This window comes from Salvelinus alpinus, chromosome 4 (genome assembly GCF_045679555.1).
Source record: "Salvelinus alpinus chromosome 4, SLU_Salpinus.1, whole genome shotgun sequence".
In the NCBI taxonomy this organism is placed as follows: domain Eukaryota; kingdom Metazoa; phylum Chordata; class Actinopteri; order Salmoniformes; family Salmonidae; genus Salvelinus; species Salvelinus alpinus.
Genome location: NC_092089.1, coordinates 32,993,227 through 33,012,171, shown reverse-complemented (window position 1 = coordinate 33,012,171; position 18,945 = coordinate 32,993,227). Strand labels below are relative to the sequence as shown.

General features: G+C 43.2%; 1 long non-coding RNA gene across 2 annotated transcripts; it reads left to right on the top strand.

Moving 5' to 3' along the window:
* The first annotated feature begins 110 nt into the window (after positions 1 to 110).
* Positions 111 to 15,251, top strand: LOC139572363 (uncharacterized). 2 transcript variants are annotated; one of them, XR_011674388.1, is made up of 2 exons: positions 111 to 2,061; positions 14,833 to 15,251. It is a non-coding gene; the product is annotated as an uncharacterized lncRNA (long non-coding RNA). The 2 variants fall into 2 exon arrangements; XR_011674387.1 differs by lacking the exon at positions 14,833 to 15,251 and adding an exon at positions 3,394 to 7,307.
* The last annotated feature ends 3,694 nt before the right edge of the window (positions 15,252 to 18,945 follow it).

The following is an 18,945-nucleotide window of genomic DNA, read 5'->3' as shown; positions in this document are numbered from 1 at the left end:
TACCAAATAATTGCGCTCGTGGGGCATTTAAGCCCTGAACAGCGCCTGGCAGGCATAAGGCATGATCATGTCTGAAAGAAAGTTCGAGGAGAGTGTAGGCTGGTTGGGAGTTGTGCCCCTGCCCATTCTCTCAAAATGTCGGTGCCTTTAGAAGACATGTTTTCGAGTTGAGCAAGACGATTATGAGATGGAGTTACATCGGGATGCCACCGGGCCGCTAGCAAAGCCAGGAGGAGAAAAATATTGGGACAGGGACACGGAAAGGTGGATTTCGAAGGAGGAATGGAGGAGGAAAAAGAGGAAGAAGAGGTCGAAGAGAATGAGGAAAGCAGAGGCTGAATTGGAATTTGATGAAGATGAAGATGGTGTGTAGAAGAAGTCTGGGGTCAAGTACAAACAGGGTGCGCTGTCCACCAGACCGAGTTCTGGAAGTGAACTGGAAGTGAATGAGGGAGATTTAAGTGAGGTGGAAGGTGTGGTGAGGATCTCGCAAGCTGAGCCTTGCATTGATGGACATGGTTATGATAAAGAGGAGTTTTGCCCAGTGGGAGTTAGATTCTTGGAGAAAGTTGATCCAGGCCTTTTGCTGGACAAATCCTTTTGCTCGAACTGGTTCTGCAGATGGATATATCCACTAATACAGGACTATTAAAGGCCCAGTGCACTAATTTTGTGGAACAAAAAAAAGTTACATTAGTATTTTTTATTCTGCAGCACCCTCAGCTCCCCTACTTCCAGTGGTATGCCTGTGAGGAGTAGATCTGTGCCAGCACAGAGGAATAGGCCAAGGAGTGATATATGCTTCAGTAAGGTGGGCTTCTTAGCATTCATAGCAATGGTTATCAACTGTACCTCAGAAATGGAATGTCAATCACAGAAAATAGATGTTCTGTTGGCAGCAGCAGTATTTGGGTGTACGTGATTTGACTTCTGAAGAGTTAGAGAGTGTGTTGAGAGATGATGTCCTGTCCTCCCAGACCGTTGGCATGGTGCAGGAGCAGATAGGGTCAAATTAGTAGAATTGGGTAGTCAGAAGAGTGTATTATTTTATTTTTTTAAATGGTATATATTTTTGGGGTATCACAAAGTATAATGGATTTATACTATTGTCCAGTTGGGGGCATTAATGCAACATATTAGATGCCTACAGCCGTTAAACCCCACCGAAGAAGATGAAGAAGAAGACATGCAGCACTGTCTCACAGGCTGCATGTCGCCCCCAAGACCAGAACCAATCGCATGCAGGGAACAATGAGTCATCAAAGCCACATTCAAACAGAGCCAGAAAGCTGAAGCCTAGAGGAAAAAGGTAATATAGCTAGCATCTTTCAAAATGAAGGCAACTTTATACTGATATATCACTGATATATCAGACTGGTTTGTTATAGATTAGCAATATGTTTGTGTTTGTTAACTAGCTTGCTAGAAGGGCTGCTTAGCAAGCCCACTTAGCTAGGTAGTCTTGTTAGCTAGCTAGCTAGTTATCTGTGCTGGTTGTTAGCTTGTATAACTGATATGTGTATGATTATAAGGGACACATCATGTTTTGTGGATAATATAAAAATGTACAGTGCTCCATTCCTGACAGGCTGATCAGATTAGCTTTCAGCCTCAGAGCTTGATCAGATTCAATAGCAGCCTCAGATGCTGATAAATCAGGATGCTGTCTTGTAGGCTGTTTCATGAGCAATTCTCCTTGCAGGCATATTAGTGGTCAAGGTGCCTTATAGGCTGATACATATGATCCAGTGGGTGAGCTCTACTCCTACCAGGCTGATCAGATTCAATAGCAGCCTCAGAGACTCAGTCAGGATGTTGCCTTTAAGCCTTTAAAGTGGTTTCATGAGCACATTTTTTGTCTACAGTGTCAATATGAATCAGGTTATGAATGCTACCTGACCTTAGTAGTCATTCTTCAATCAATGATTGGGTGCACTACTTTGTTTCACAACATATTTTGTATTATAGATGTGTGATGTTTGACAGTGACATGAAAGGAATAAAGACAAATCAGTTGTCCCACAGTCTGCAGTGTTACTTTGCTGGTTCCATGTGCTACAAGTAAGTTTAATGAAAGTATCTGACAGCCTCCTTTCAAAATTCAGTGTCACAATGATTCATTGACACATTTACATATGAGCATGCTTGCCAGGCTGATTGGTTTACATAGGACTACGGGGATTGCAAGTTGGAAGCAATTGGAACAGTCATTTAGTCCAAAGAAAGGTAGGAATAACAAGAAAAAGTAAGAAGGGTCTAAAATAACAGAAAAGTAATTTTCTCTCTCTGGCAGTACATCATTGGCTAATAAGACAAGATGTAGGAAATCTTAGCGATTCATCAGCAAGGAACGCTGTGATAAGAAGAATGGTGTCTCTGAAGCATTGCAGTTACGCATCTGATATTGTGTAACATAATATTGTTTCAACTTAATGGTGCACTCCATAGTCCTAATGGAAACATAAATGGTAGCCTTGCCACATAATGCTGAAGAATGACGTAGGAGAAATGTTTACTCTCTCAAATTCATAGTCATAGTACCCTCTCATGACCATGTTGATCTCACGAGCTTCCACTCTGGTTCACTTGTGGATTCAAACTGTAGGCAGAACAGTGGAAGCTCTGGAGATTTCAGGATGGTCTCACAAGGATTTTTCAGTTTTAAAGCAAGTTTGCTGCACATCTACACATTTTGCCATGGGGCAGAGAGAAAGGTTTTGCAATTTTATAACTAATTTCCTGCAATTCTACTCATTTTGCTATGGGGCATAGAGGAACATTTGTGGTTTAACAGCTAATTTCCTGCAATTCTATACAATTTTCCATAGGGTGGAGAGAAATGTCTTGCAGTTTTCGTATTTGAAATCAATCGAAGCCCCCCGGCTGGTAATCCGACCATGTTAACAAGTTTAGATAGCTGGCCGCTAAACTAACTTAGCAATCAACAAAAAATGTTAACTGACATGGGCTATTGACTGAATATCAGTGACAGACATAACGAGAAACACGGCTGATGAACAACCACATGTCCAAATTGCACCTTGTGTATTCTACTATTCTAACTCGCAACAGTAAGTTGAGATCAGGGCCAGGGGATGACCAGGGATGTTCTCTTGATAAGTGCGTGAATTGGACCATTTTCCTGTTCTGCTAAGCATTCAAAATGTAACGAGTACTTTTAGGTGTCAGGGAAAATGTATGGAGTAAAAAGTCCATTATTTTATTTACGAATGTAGTGAAGTAAAAGTAAACATTTAATTTTCCAAAATATAACTAGTAATGTACATGTACCCCCTCTGTATGACTGGAAGGCCCTGCATGAGCTGAGTCACGGCAAGTTGCCCTCCTATCCCCTAACACCACTTACTGTATGTCTGTTGTGATTCTCTCCAGGATTATGTCCCAAACCCAAACCACCCTGCGGACTTCCTGCCTTAGCTGTGGGGACATGAGTTCTCTTACCAAGACTACAAAGGATTCCTGTTTACATTTGCCTCCTGGTGAAATGGGTTACACTTTAACTCTTATTTAAGCACTGCTGTTTGTTGTTTTGCTATTATATTCCAACACACAGGTTCTCCTCCTGGCGTGCGTTCTGATAGAAGCACTGTGGAGGCAATGTTCAATTAGACCAGTGACAATCAATGCGCTGTTGAAGATGATGGCTTGTCTCGTCTTACTTTGTTCCTTATTAAGGACACGACAGACCAACACTAACGTCGACCTTGCACAGCGGTTGCACAGCCTCAGACCACAGAATATTGTGATAAAAATTTTAAAAATCCCAATGATTCTAAATGTTGAATGGCCACCGTTCGTCGACACCCAGCAGGTGATCTAGTGCGCACGGCTGACGTTTGTGTTGGTCTGGTTTGTCATTTACACACTTGAGTCTTACCAGTTACAGTTAGGGGTGTTCTACATTACATCCTTCAGTGGTGACTTCATATGCAGTACATCGAGCTCCAAAAGTATTGGGACAGTGACAGAAATGTTGTTGTTTTGGCTCCGTACTCCAGCACTTTTCGATTTGAAATGATACAGCTTTCATTTGAGGGTATTTTCATTCATATCAGGTGAACCGTTTAGAAGTGACAGAACTTTTTGCACATCCCATTTTAGGGGACCAAACGTATTGGGAGAAAAGCATTCAGAAAATACTCAGACCCCTTGACTTTTTCCACATTTTGTTAAGTTACAGCCTTATTCTATAATGGATTAAATATTTTTTTCCCTCATCATTCTACACACATTCCCCATAATGACTAAGCGAAAACTGTTTATTTTTTATTTTTGCTAATTATAAAACCTAAATATTTTATTTCCATAAGTATTCAAACCCTTTGCTATGAGACTCAAAATTGAGCTCAGGTGCCACCTGTTTCCTTTGATCACCCTTGAGATGTTTCTACAACTATATTGGAGTCCATCTTTGTACATGGTTTGAAAAGGCACACATATGTCTATATAAGGTCCTAAGCCATGAGGTGGAAGGAATTGTCCATAGAGCTCCGAGACAGGATTGTGTCAAGGCACAGATCTGGGGAAGGGTAACAAAAACTTAATGTAGCATTGAAGGTCCCCAAGAACACAGTGGCCTCCATCATTCTTAAATGGAAGAAGTTTGGAGCCACCAAGACTTCCTAGATCTTTCCGCCTGGCCAAATTGAGCAATCGGGGGAGAAGAGCCTTGGTTAGGAAGATGACCAAGAACCCGATGGTCACTCTGACAGAGCTCCAGAGTTCCTCTGGGGAGATGGGAGAACCTTCCAGATGAACAACCATATCTGAAGCACTCCACCAATCAGGCCTTTATGGTAGAGTGGCCAGACATAAGCCACTCCTAAGTAAAACGCACATGACAGCCCACTTGGAGTTTGCCAAAAGGCACCTAAAGGACTCTCAGACCTTGAGAAAAAGATTCTCTGGTCTGATGAAACCAAGATTGAACTCTTTGGCCTGAATGCCAAGCGTCACGTCTGGAGCAAACCTCGCACCATCCCTACGGTGAAGAACGGTGGCGGCCGCATCACGTTGTTGGGATGTTTTTCAGTGGCAGGGACTGGGAGACTAGTCAGGATTGAGGGAAAGATGAACAGAACAAAGTACAGCGAGATCCTTGATCAAAACCTGCTCTAGAGCGCTCAGGACCACAGACAGGGGCAAAGGTTCACCTTCCACCAGGACAATGACCCTAAGCACACAGCCAAGACAACGCAGGAGTGGCTTCAGGAACAAGTGTCTGAATGTCCTTGAGTGGCCCAGCCAAAGCCCGGACTTGAACCCGATCGAACATCTCTGGAGAGACCTGAATGTAGTTGTGCAGCGACACTCCCCATCCAACCGGACAAAGCTTGAGAGGATCTGCAGAGAAGAATGGGAGAAACTCCCCAAATACAGGTGTGCCAAGCTTGTAGCGTCATACCCAAGAATACTCAAGGCTGTAATAGCTGCCAAAGGTGCTTCAACAAAGTACTCAGTAAAGGGTCTGAATACTTATTTAAATGTGACATTTCAGTTTTGTGTTTTTAATAAGTTAGCAAAAACGTCTAAAAACTTGTTTTTGCTTTGTCATTATGGGGTATTGTGTGTAGATTGATGAGGGGGATTTTTTTTTAAATCCATTTTAGAATAAGACTGTAATGTAAAACAAAAATTACAAGTCAATGGGTCCGAATGCACTGCATGAGCGTGTGTATTAAAGTAGTACAAGGTTTAGTATTTGGTCCCATATTCCTAGCACGCAATGATTACATCAAGCTTGTGACTACAAACTTGTTGGATGCATTTGCTGTTTGTTTGGTTGTGTTTCAGATAATTTTGTGTCCAATAGAAATGAATGCTAAATAATGTATTGTGACATTTTGGAGTCACTTTTAATGTAAAGAAGAATAGAATGTTTCTAAACACTTCTACATTAATGTGGATGCAATCATGACTATCTAAAGTCCTGAATGAATCGTGAATAATGATGATTGAGCGTTACAGACGCACAAATATCATACCCCCAAGACATGCTAACCCTACATTTTTTGGGGTGGTATAATAATAATGCTTTTGTAACTTTGTCACTCATTATTATTCAGGACTGTCCGTAAAAGAAACTGCCCACCCTACAGATGGCTATATCTGTCATCTAGTAAAGGCCCAGGACTAGTAAAGGCCTAGGACCAGTAAAGGCCTAGGACTAGTAAAGGCCCAGGACTAGTAAAGGCCCAGGACTAGTAAAGGCCCAGGACTAGTAAAGGCCTAGGACTAGTAAAGGCCTAGGACTGGTAAAGGTCCGGGACTAGTAAAGGCCCAGAACTAATAAAAGCCAATGAGTAGTAAAGGCAGGACTAGTAAAGGCCTAGGACTAGTAAAGGCCCAGAACTAATAAAAGCCAATGGGTAGTAAAGGCAGGGCTAGTAAAGGCCTAGGACTAGCAAAGGCCCAGAACTAATAAAAGCCAATGAGTAGTAAAGGCAGGACTAGTAAAGGCCTAGGACTAGTAAAGGCCCAGAACTAATAAAAGACAATGAGTAGTAAAGGCAGGACTAGTAAAGGCCTAGGACTAGTAAAGGCCCAGAACTAATAAAAGCCAATGTGTAGTAAAGGCAGGACTAGTAAAGGCCCAGGACTAGTAAAGGCAGGACTAGTAAGGCACAGGACTAGTAAAGGCAGGACTAGTAAAGGCCCAGGACGAGTAAAGGCCCAGGACTAGTAAAGGCCCAGGACTAGTAAAGGCCCAGGACTAGTAAAGGCCCAGGACTAGTAAAGGCAGGACTAGTAAAGGCCCAGGACTGATAAAGGCAGGACTAGTAAAGGCCCAGGACTGCAGGAGAGACTGGTGCACTTCACAAAATAGATGGCATCATGAAGAGGAAAATTATGTGGATATATTGAAGTAACATCTCAAGACATCAGTCAGGAAGTTAAAGCTTAGTCGCAAATGGGTCTTCCAAATCAACAAAGACCCCAAGCATACTTCCATAGTTGTGGCAAAATGGCTTTAGGACAACAAAGTCAAGGTATTGGAGTGGCCATCACAAAGCAATGACCTCAATCCTATAGAACGTTTGTGGGCATAACTGAAAAAGTGTGTGCGAGCAAGGAGGCCTACAAACCTGACTCAGTTATACCAACTCTGTCAGGAGGAATGGGCCAAAATTCACCTAACTTATTGTGGGAAGCTTGTGGAAGGCTACCCGAAACGTTTGACCCAAGTTAAACAATTTAAAGGCAACGCTACCAAATACTAATTGAGTGTATGTAAACTTCTGACCCACTGGGAATGTGATGAAAGAATTAAAAGATTAAATATATAATTCTCTCTACTATTATTCCGACATTTCTAATAAAGGCCAATGAGTAGTAAAGGCCCAGGACTAGTAAAGGCCCAGGACTAGTAAAGGCCTAGGACTAGTAAAGGCCCAGAACTAATAAAAGCCAAGGATTAGTAAAGGCAGGACTAGTAAAGGCAGGACCAGTAAAGGCAGGACCAGTAAAGGCAGGACTAGTAAAGGCAGGACTAGAAAAAGGTGCAGGACTAGTAAAGGCCCAGGACTAATAAAGGCCCAAGACGAGTAAAGGCAGGACTAGTAAAGGCCCAGGACTGGTAAAGGCAGAACTAGTAAAGGCCCAGGACTGATAAAGGCAGGACTAGTAAAGGCCCAGGACTAGTAAAGGCCCAGGACTGGTAAAGACAGGACTAGTAAAGGCAGGACTAGTAAAGGCCCAGGACTGGTAAAGGCCCAGGACTGGTAAAGGCCCAGGACTGGTAAAGGCAGGACTAGTAAAGGCCCAGGACTGATAAAGGCAGGACTTGTAAAGGCCCAGGACTGGTAAAGGCAGGACTAGTAAAGGCCCAGGACTGGTAAAGGCAGGACTAGTAAAGGCCCAGGACTGATAAAGGCAGGACTAGTAAAGGCCCAGGACTAGTAAAGGCCCAGGACTGGTAAAGACAGGACTAGTAAAGGCAGGACTAGTAAAGGCCCAGGACTGGTAAAGGCAGGACTAGTAAAGGCCCAGGACTGGTAAAGGCAGGACTAGTAAAGGCCCAGGACTGATAAAGACAGGACTAGTAAAGGCAGGACTAGTAAAGGCCCAGGACTGGTAAAGGCAGGACTAGTAAAGGCCCGGGACTAGTAAAGGCCCAGGATTAGTAAAGGCAGGACTAGTAAAGGCCCAGGACTAGTAAAGGCAGGACTAGTAAAGGCCCAGAACTAATAAAAGCCAATGAGTAGTAAAGGCAGGACTAGTAAAGGCCCAGGACTAGTAAAGGCCCAGAACTAATAAAAGCCAATGAGCAGTAAAGGCAGGACTAGTAAAGGCCCAGCGCTAATAAAGGCAGGACTAGTAAAGGCCCAGGACTAGTAAAGGCCCAGGACTAGTAAAGGCAGGACTAGTAAAGGCCTAGGACTAGTAAAGGCTCAGAACTAATAAAAGCCAATGAGTAGTAAAGGCAGGACTAGTAAAGGCCCAGGACTAGTAAAGGCAGGACTAGTAAGGCCCAGGACTAGTAAAGGCAGGACTAGTAAAGGCCCAGGACTAATAAAGGCAGGACTAGTAAAGGCCCAGGACTAGTAAAGGCCCGGGACTAGTAAAGGCCCGGGACTAGTAAAGGCCCAGGACTAGTAAAGGCCCAGGACTAGTAAAGGCAGTACTAGTAAGGCCCGGGACTAGTAAAGGCAGGACTAGTAAAGGCAGGACTAGTAAAGGCCCAGGACTAGTAAAGGCAGGACTAGTAAAGGCCCAGGACAAGTAAAGGCCCAGGACTAGTAAAGGCCCAGGACTAGTAAAGGCCCAGGACTAGTAAAGGCCCAGGACTAGTAAAGGCCCAGGACTAGTAAAGGCCCAGGACGAGTAAAGGCCCAGGACGAGTAAAGGCCCAGGACTAATAAAGGCCCAGGACTAGTAAAGGCCCAGGACGAGTAAAGGCCCAGGACGAGTAAAGGCCCAGGACGAGTAAAGGCCCAGGACGAGTAAAGGCCCCGGACGAGTAAAGGCCCAGGACGAGTAAAGGCCCAGTGCACTACTTTTGTGGAAAATGTTTTTCTTATTCTGAATTCTCATCGAGTAATGCAGTACCCTCAGCACCCCTACTTCCTGCAGCTATGCTGCTATAGTCCATAGATATTTAGTGCATGATAATCATGAATGAGATGAGGTCCCTTTAGGATCATCTGGTATGTAAGACTGATTACTATCTGACAGTATGGTTTATCAAAACAAGTACAAAAATATTTACAAAGCACAAATTAATTAGGGCATATTAAGTGAAACACAACATGCAGAATGCCGATAGAAATACTGTAAGAATGTACAATGTGGACTAACCATCTATTATTCAAGAGGGTGGCATCGTATATTATTCTATGCATTACATTTCTATCTGCAACATTCTGAAAGCATACCCCCTAGAGTAGACATCGAGCTTGTTCTAGAGGGCTGACTTGAGATGGACTTTTCATGGTTTCATCTGCAAAACACCTCAACTCCCAAACAACTGGGCTTGACCTGATTAAGACATCTGAGCGGTGCCTATCTCAGAAGGACCTTCATCAACAAGCAGATTGACATGTTAGTCTTCCGGTTCAGGATCAGTCTTGGTTGTCATGGCATTCTTCTACTACATAAAAATGCCGGCAATGAGTATGTTTATCTGAAATGGCACTCTATTCCCACTACCAATGGCCAGGACTAGCAGCGCACTATGCAGGGAATGTGTTATTTAACGACACACACACCCTCTCTTTATGTTATACTTTTGTTCCATGATATAAACAGGGAAATATATATACTTTTTAAGTGTCTTGTGATAAAAAGGGTTGCCAGAATTCCAAACTAACTGAACATGGTTTACATCTTAATCATCAGATTTCCTCATCAACATTATCCCTAAATCCAACAAGAGACTGGACTGGTTCAAATAAAATAAACCCAGTCTCTCTTTTAGGAAATGAAAACAAAATCTAATTTTGCAAGAGCTGTAAATAGATTGGATTCCCGTAGGACTCCTTTAGAATTGCGGAACCCCAGACTCAGTGAAGTAGAGGAGCTCTAGCTTTTGGGATGGAGTGACTGAAGGGACAAAATGCACACAGTTACACCCAGGCAGAGAGAGATGGGACGTACAGGTCATACACAGCTAAACCTAAATAATACTACATTGTCTTTTCATTGTAGAACTTCAGTACCAAATATTAATTGAGTGTATGTAAACTTCTGACCCACTGGGGGATTAAGAATGACACAATATGCAAGAGTTTACTACGGCAGAGAGGAGGGATGTGGTTAATTGAGTCAACATGAAACCATAAATGGCAGCATCATGATTTATGAGCCTCTGAGGCTGCTATTGAATCTGATCAGCCTGGCAGGAATAGAGCTCACCCACTCATATCATATGTATGTATCAGCCTATAAGGCACTTGGACTGCTAATATGCCTCCATTACTCCATTACTCATGAAACAGCCTACAAAGCAGCATCCTGATTTATCAGCCTCTGAAGCTGCTATTAAATCTGATAAAGCTCTGAGGCTGAAAGCTAATCTGATCAGCCTGTCAGGAATGGATCTCTGTACATTTTTATTTTATCCACAAAACATGAAGTGTCCTGCGGTTCCGGATTTTTACACAAAATGCTGCTAGTTTTGTCCCAATGCAATGTGTAGATTTTGTGTGTAGACTGTGTCTTGCTTGTGCTGTGGTAATATCCGTAACAGACAGATAGCCTTAATATATATACAGTTGAAGTCGTAAGTTTACATACATTGAGGTTGGAGTCATTAAAGCTCATTTTTCAACCACTTCACAAATTTCTTGTTACATTCTTGTTCTTGTTAACAAACTACCTGTGGATGTATTTCAAGGCCTACCTTCAAACTCAGTGTCTCTTTGCTTGACATCATCGGAAAATCAAAAGACCTAAAAAACAAAAAGGGAAACCTCCACAAGTCTGGTTCATCGTTGGGAGCAATTTCCAAACGCCTGAAGGTACCATGTTCATCTGTACAAACAATAGTACGCAAGTATAAACACCATGGGACCACGCAGCCATCATACCGCTCAGGAATGCGACGCGTTCTGTCTCCTAGAGATGAACGTACTTGGGTGTGAAAAGTGCAAATCAATCCCAGAACAACAGCAAAGGACATTGTGAAGATGCTGGAGGAAACAGGTACAAAAGTATCTATATCCACAGTAAAACGAGTCCTATATCGATATAACCTGAAAGGCAGCTCAGCAAAGAAGAAGCCACTGCTCCAAAACCGCCATAAAAGAGCCAGACTACGGCTTGCAACTGCACATGGGGACAAAGATCATACTTTTGGAGAAATGTCCTCTGGTCTGATGAAACAAAAATAGAACTGTTTGGCCATAATGACCATCGTTATGTTTGGAGGGAAAAGGGGGAGGCTTGCAAGCCGAAGAACACCATCCCAACCGTGAAGCATGGGGGTGGCAGCATCATGTTGTGGGGGTGCTTTGCTGCAGGAGAGACTGGTGCACTTCACAAAATAGATGGCATCATGAAGAGGAAAATTATGTGGATATATTGAAGTAACATCTCAAGACATCAGTCAGGAAGTTAAAGCTTAGTCGCAAATGGGTCTTACAAATCAACAAAGACCCCAAGCATACTTCCAAAGTTGTGGCAAAATGGCTTAAGGACAACAAAGTCAAGGTATTGGAGTGGCCATCACAAAGCCCTGACCTCAATCCTATAGAACATTTGTGGGCAGAACTGAAAAAGTGTGTGCGAGCAAGGAGGCCTACAAACCTGACTCAGTTATACCAGCTCTGTCAGGAGGAATGGGCCAAAATTCACCTAACTTATTGTGGGAAGCTTGTGGAAGGCTACCCGAAACATTTGACCCAAGTTAAACAATTTAAAGGCAATGCTACCAATTACTAATTGAGTGTATGTAAACTTCTGACCCACTGGGAATGTGATGAAAGAAATAAAAGATTAAATATATAATTCTCTCTACTATTATTCTGACATTTCACCTTCTTAAAATAAAGTGGTGATCCTAACTGACCTAAGACAGGGAATTTCTACAAGGATTAAATGTCAGGAATTGTGAAAAACTGAGTTTAAATGTATTTCGCTTAGGTGTATGTAAACTTCCGACTTCAACTGTATATATACATATATACACAGAACCAGTCAAAAGTTTGGACTTGCCTACTCATTCAAGGTTTTTCTTTATTTTTTACTATTTTATACATTGTAGAGGGCACAACAACACCTTTTCCCCCTCAGGAGATTGAAAAGTTTTGGCATGGGTCCCCAGATCCTCAAAAAGTTCTACAGCTGCACCATCAAGGGCATCCTGACCGGTTGCATCACCGCCTGGTATGGCAACTGCTCGGCATCTGACAATAAGGCGCTACAGAGGGTAGTGCGTACGGCCCAGTACATCACTGGTGCCATGCTTCCTGCAATCCAGGACTTATATAAGAGGCGCTGTCAGAGGAAAGCCCATAAAATTGTCAGAGATATAGACTGTTTTCTCTGCTACCGCACGGCAAGCGGTACCGGAGCACCAAGCTTCTAAACAGCTTCTATCCTCAAGCCATAAGACGGTTGAACAATTAATTAAATGGCCACCGGACTATTACTGGACACCTCAATTTATTTTGTACACTGCTGCTACTCGCTGTTTATTTTCTATGCACAGTCACTTCACCCCTACCTACAGTGGCTTGTGAAAGTATTCACCCGGCCTGGCATTTTTCCTATTTTGTTGCCATACAACCTGGAATTAAAATAGATTTTGGGGGGGGGGGGGTTTGTATCATCTGATTTACACAACATGACTACCACTTTGAAGATGCAAAAAAAATAAAAATTGTTGTGACACAAACAAGAAATATGACAAAAAAACAGAAAACATGAATGTGCATAAATACTTTGTAGAGCCACTTTTTGCAGCAATTACAGTGGCAAGTCTCTTGGGTTATGTCTCTATAAGCTTGGAACATCTAGCCACTGGGTTTTTTTCCCATTCTTCAAGGCAAAACTGCTCCAGCTCCTTCAAGTTGGATGGGTTCCGCTTGTGTACAGCAATATTTAAGTCAAACCACAGATTCTCAATTGGATTGAGGTCTGGGATTTGACTAGGTCATTCCAATACATTTAAATGTTTCCCCTTAAACCACTTGAGTGCTGCTTTAGCAGTATGCTTAGGGTCATTGTCCTGCTGGAAGGTGAACCTCCGTCCCAGTCTCAAATCTCTGAAAGACTGAAACAGGTTTCCCTGTATTTAGCGCCATCCATCATTCCTTCAATTCTGACCAGAATCCCAGTCCCTGCAGATGAAAAACATTCCCACAGCATGATGCTGCCACCACCATGCTTCACTGTGGGAATGCTGTTCTCGGGGTGATGAGAAGCGTTGGGTTTGCGCCAGACATAGTGTTTTCCTTGATGGCCAAAAAACAACATTTTTGTCTCATCTGACCAGAGTACCTTCTTCCATATGTTTGGAGAGTCTCCCACATGCCTTTTGGTGAACACCAAACATGTTCACTTATTCTTTTCTTTAAGCAATGCCTTTTTTTCTGGCCACTCATCCGTAAAGCCCAGCTCTGTGGAGTGTACAGCTTAAGGTGGTCTTATGGACAGATACTCTAATCTCCGCTGTGGAGCTTTGCAGCTCATTCAGGCTTATCTTTGGTCTCTTTGTTGCCTCTCTGATTAATGCCCTCCTTGCCTGGTCCGGGAGTTTTGGTTCTTTCCATTTTTGAATTATGGATTTGGTGCTCCGTGGGATGTTCAAAGTTTCGGATATGTTTTTATAATCCAACCCTGATCTGTACTTCTCCCCAACTTTGTCCCTGACCTGTTTGGAGAGCTCCTAGGTATTCATGGTGCCCCTTGCCTAGTGGTGTTGCAGACTCTGGAGCCTTTCAGAACAGGTGTATATATAATGAGATCATGTGACAGAACATTTGACACTTAGATTGCACACAGGTGGACATTATTTAACTAATTATGTGACTTCTGAAGGTAATTGGTTGCACCAGATCTTGTTTAGGGACTTCATAGCAAAGGGAGTGAATACATATGCACGCACACTTTTCAGTTTGAATTTTTTTTAACATTATGTTAAACAAGAAAAAAATGTAATTTCACTTCACAAATTTGGACTATTTTGTGTATGTCCATTACATGAAATCCAAATAAAAATACATTTAAATTACAGGTTGTAATGCAACAAAATAGGAAAAACGCCAAGGGGGATGAATACTTTTGCAAGGCACTGTACATGTACAAATTACCTCTAACCTGTACCTCCGTGCACTAACTCGGTACCTGTACCCCCTGTACATAGCCTCGTTATTGTTATGCTATTGTGTTACTTTTTATAATTTTTTTACCTTAGTTTATTTGGTAAATACTTTCTTAACTCTTCTTGAACTGCACTGTTGGTTAAGGGCTTGTGAGTAAGCATTTCACGGTAAGGTCTACACTTGTGGCAAATCAAATTTGATTTGATGAGAAGAAGAGACTTGCTTGGGCCAAGAAACACGAGCAATGGACATTAGACCTTTGGAAATCTGTCATTTTGGTCTGATGAGTCCAGATTTTTGGATCCAACCTCTGTGTCTTTGTGAGACACAGAGTATGTGAATGGATGATCTCTGCATGTGTGGTTACCACCCTGAAGCATGGAGGAGGAGGTGTGATGGGGTGGGGAGGTGCTTTGCTGGTGACACTGTCTGTGATTTATTTAGAATTCAAGGCACACTTAACCAGTATGGCTACCACAGATTTCTGCAACGATACGCCATCCCGTCTTGTTTGCTCATAGTGGGACTATCATTTGTTTTTCAACAGGACAATGACCCAACACACCTCCAGGCTGTGTAAGGACTATTTGACCAAGAAGGAGAGTGATGGAATGCTGCATCAGATGACCTGGCCTCAAACCAATTGAGATGGTTTAGGATGAGTTGGACCGCAGAGTGAAGGAAAAACAGCCAACAAATGCTCAGCATATGTGGGAACTCCTTCAAGACTGTTGGAAAAGCATTCCAGGAGAAGCTGGTTGAGAGAATGCCAAGAGTGTGCAAAGCTGTCATCAAGGCAAAGGGAGGCTACTTAGAAGAATCTCAAATATAAAATATATTTTGATTTGTTTAACGCTTTTTTGGTTACTACATGAGTCCATGTGTGTTATTTCATAGTTTTGATGTCTTCACTATTATTCTACAATGTAAAAAATAATAAAATAAAGAAAAACCCTTGAATCAGTAGGTGTGTCCAAACTTTTGAATGGTACTGTGTTTTTGGAATGTTCATTCAAATCGCCACAGTTTTCCTCCACCTTTTTTCCTCTAGGCATCAGCTTTCTGCCGGTGTTTGAATGTGGCTCAATGGTTCTTTGTTCCTTGCATGCGATTGGCTCTGGTGTTGGGCAGACCCATTGCCAGGATAAGGGGATAGTTGAAATCATCGAGAGGGCAATATTTTTTGGGGTTCTTTGCGTTGAAATGATATTGAAATGTGCTTATATCACGCTATACCACAATAAACAAAATTACGAGACTCCGAGATCATTGAGTGCTTTTGAAGTGACAGTGAGGTTGGCGCAAAATCTGTAGTCAATCTCAGCGAACAGAACAAAACAGAGGTAGTAGGCATAGTAAACTAAATATCAGATCAATAAAGGCATGACCTAATCTACTAAACAAAAATATAAACGCAACATGTAAAGTGTTAGTGCCATGTTTCATGAGCTGAAATAAAAGAGCTCAGAAATTTTCCATACGCACAAAAAGCTTATTTTCTTCAAATTTTGTTCACAAATTTGTTTACATCCCTGTTAGTGAGCATTTCTCCTTTGCCAAGATAATCCATCAATCTGGCAGGGGTGGCATATCAAGAAGCTGATTAAACAGCATTATCATTATACAGGTGCACCTTGTGTTGGGTACAATAAAAGGCCACTCAAAAATGTGCAGTTTTGAGTGTGCAATTGGAATGTCCACCAGAGCTGTTGCCAGATAATTTAATGTTAATTTCTCTACCATGTTGTCTTCGAGAATTTGGCAGTACGTCCAACCGGCCTCACAACCGCAGACCACGTGTACCCACGTCAGCCCAGGACCTCCACATCCGGCTTCTTCACCTGCGGGATTGTCTGAGACCAGCCACCTGGACAGGTGATGATAATGAGGAGTATTTCTGTTTCTAATAAAGCACTTTTTTCGGGAAAAACTCATTCTGATTGGCTGGACCTGGCTCCCCAGTGGTTAGGCCTGGCTCCAAAGTGGGTAAGCCTATGCCCTCCCAGGCCTACCCATGGCTGTGCCCCTGTACAGTCATGTGAAATCCATGGATTAGAGCCTAATGAATCGATTTCAATTGACTGATTTCCTTATATGAACTGTAACTCAACTTTTCTGAACACTTGCAGCCTCATTGATCCTCTGTGGAACTTCCTGAGTAATCGATCATTCCATTCTCTCCAAAACTTTTTGTAAGATCCCCCTCAAATGCCAGTTGGATTAGTTAAGCTTTCATTCAGTGTAGCATGCTTCTTCTCTGCTGGCTGAACACGTTTCTCTAAGTGGAAAATTAGTTCTCGCACATAGCTTCCTCAGTGACAATCCCATTAATAAGCCCTATGATTTCATTTAGAATAATGTGTGATGTGTATGTGGCATTGTGGGGTGTGGTGCTAAACACCTTGGCGAGTTCCTTGTCTTTTCAGAGAGTATGTTCCATCATAGACAGAAAAAGTCCACTGCCCCCCTCCACTCTTGACTCTATTGCGTCCAATGTCCCCCTCAGCGGTTGCTGGTTTGAAACAAGGAGCTCAATAAATGTCCACAATTGCCAACACTTACATGTGATTTCTTGCCAGCTGCCCATCATTAACAAGTGTTGACCGCTGAGTACCCTTACCCAAACTAGTTTTTCTTTCCACAGTACAGTTCATTTAAAATGCTCTTTGCATTATGCATGCCTAGCGAATCCATTAGTATCAATAGCATGCTTCCAGTCAGAATACCAAGATTTGGTGAAGGCCTTGTCTGCATTAACAATGGACCCAACACAGAACTTTCGACATGGGAGATTTTTTTTTTGCATCTGCAGTAACCAAGTATTCCAGACACTCTCTTCCTATGAACCAGTTGCTATTAAACAAATGTTTTTGGATAGAAAACCTACAGCTAGGGTAGGATTCTAGGCTAACCTGGGCTGGCTCCTCTGTTCCAAGATAGTCAGGAACAGTTGGAGGTGGATAGGGCTGTGGAGCCATTATCCTGGCGGAGCTTGTGAAAGAGGGGGAAGGCTCTGCACGCGGAGCTAGCTGGAGTTCGGGGCTTGGCGGCGGGCCTCGGTTGTTTGATGGTGCTGCTGCTCATTGCTCTCCTTCGGCTTTGTTTGGATACTTTGGCGGGGAGCCAATGTTTGATATCCATCGTGGCAGTGGGAGATTAGCTGGTTCAAGTTAGCTAAATAGGCTAAGGCTAATAACACTAACACTTTTTACAGATAGCTAAGAAGCTAACTAAACTATGTATTGGTGTGAGGTAGAGTTGAGTGAAGCAGCTTCAATGGTAAACTTGTCACCACCATTATAAATCAAAATAAAATATTACAGGAGGAGGCACATCACGTTATTCACTTAGCCTACCACAGATGAGAAGTGTTTTTTCCGGTATGGTCTTGGCAGCATACAGCCTGGGAGACACTGCTGCCGGTTAGGCGCTGTTCAGGCCTTAAATGCCAGACGAGCCATCAGCTCTGAGTCGGCGTGTTTTGTGAATACTGTAATGTGTGGACCAGTGGCGCAACAATATTTTTGGTTTTTGCGCTTGACTGAAACTGGGGGACGACGTGCTCGGGAATGCGTGCGGATCGCGAGATTGAGAACAAACAGCCCCGGTGAATGGAAGCTCTGTGCTGCCCACTGCAAGCCCGAGAACAAAAGACTATGGCCACTGAGTTCGGACACAAAAGCACGGTCATGCAGAAATCATGAGATCGGCACAGTGGGTGGTAAAACAACAGTAAGAATAGCCTGCTCATTTTAATCTCGATCAACACTTTCTAATCTTCATTGCCCACTAATTCCCTGTCTGGAACCTGACAAACTCTCCTGCCTAGACTACTGCATAATAATTAGACTAGTAAATATTTCTGTTCATACCAATTCTGCTTTTATGTAGCATATTGCTTTTTTTTATCCCTCACAAATGGCCATTTTTTTTATTTTTATTACGCTTAGCCGACCCACTACCTCTCTAAATTCAGAACTCCTCCTGCAGAACAAAGGGGGAGAAGAACAGAGAGAAAAAGAGAAAACTGAGAGGACAGGACATACTGTAGTGGTAGTGACAGGTGTGCTGACCTGGAAGATGGATGGATGTCAGTAGGTACAGAACAGAGGGGCAGGCTGCGTACAGAGAGGGCCTGACCAGGAAGATGGATGGATGTCAGTAGGTACAGAACAGAGGGGCAGGCTGCGTACAGAGAGGGCCTGACCAGGAAGATGGATGGATGTCAGTAGGTACAGAACAGAGGGGCAGGCTGCGTACAGAGAGGGCCTGACCAGGAAGATGGATGGATGTCAGTAGGTACAGAACAGAGGGGCAGGCTGCGTACAGAGAGGGCCTGACCAGGAAGACGGATGGATGTCAGTAGGTACAGAACAGAGGGGCAGGCTGCGTACAGAGAGGGCCTGACCAGTAAGACGGATGGATGTCAGTAGGTACAGAACAGAGGGGCAGGCTGCGTACAGAGAGGGCCTGACCAGGAAGATGGATGGATGTCAGTAGGTACAGAACAGAGGGGCAGGCTGCGTACAGAGAGGGCCTGACCAGGAAGATGGATGGATGTCAGTAGGTACAGAACAGAGGGGCAGGCTGCGTACAGAGAGGGCCTGACCAGGAAGATGGATGGATGTCAGTAGGTACAGAACAGAGGGGCAGGCTGCGT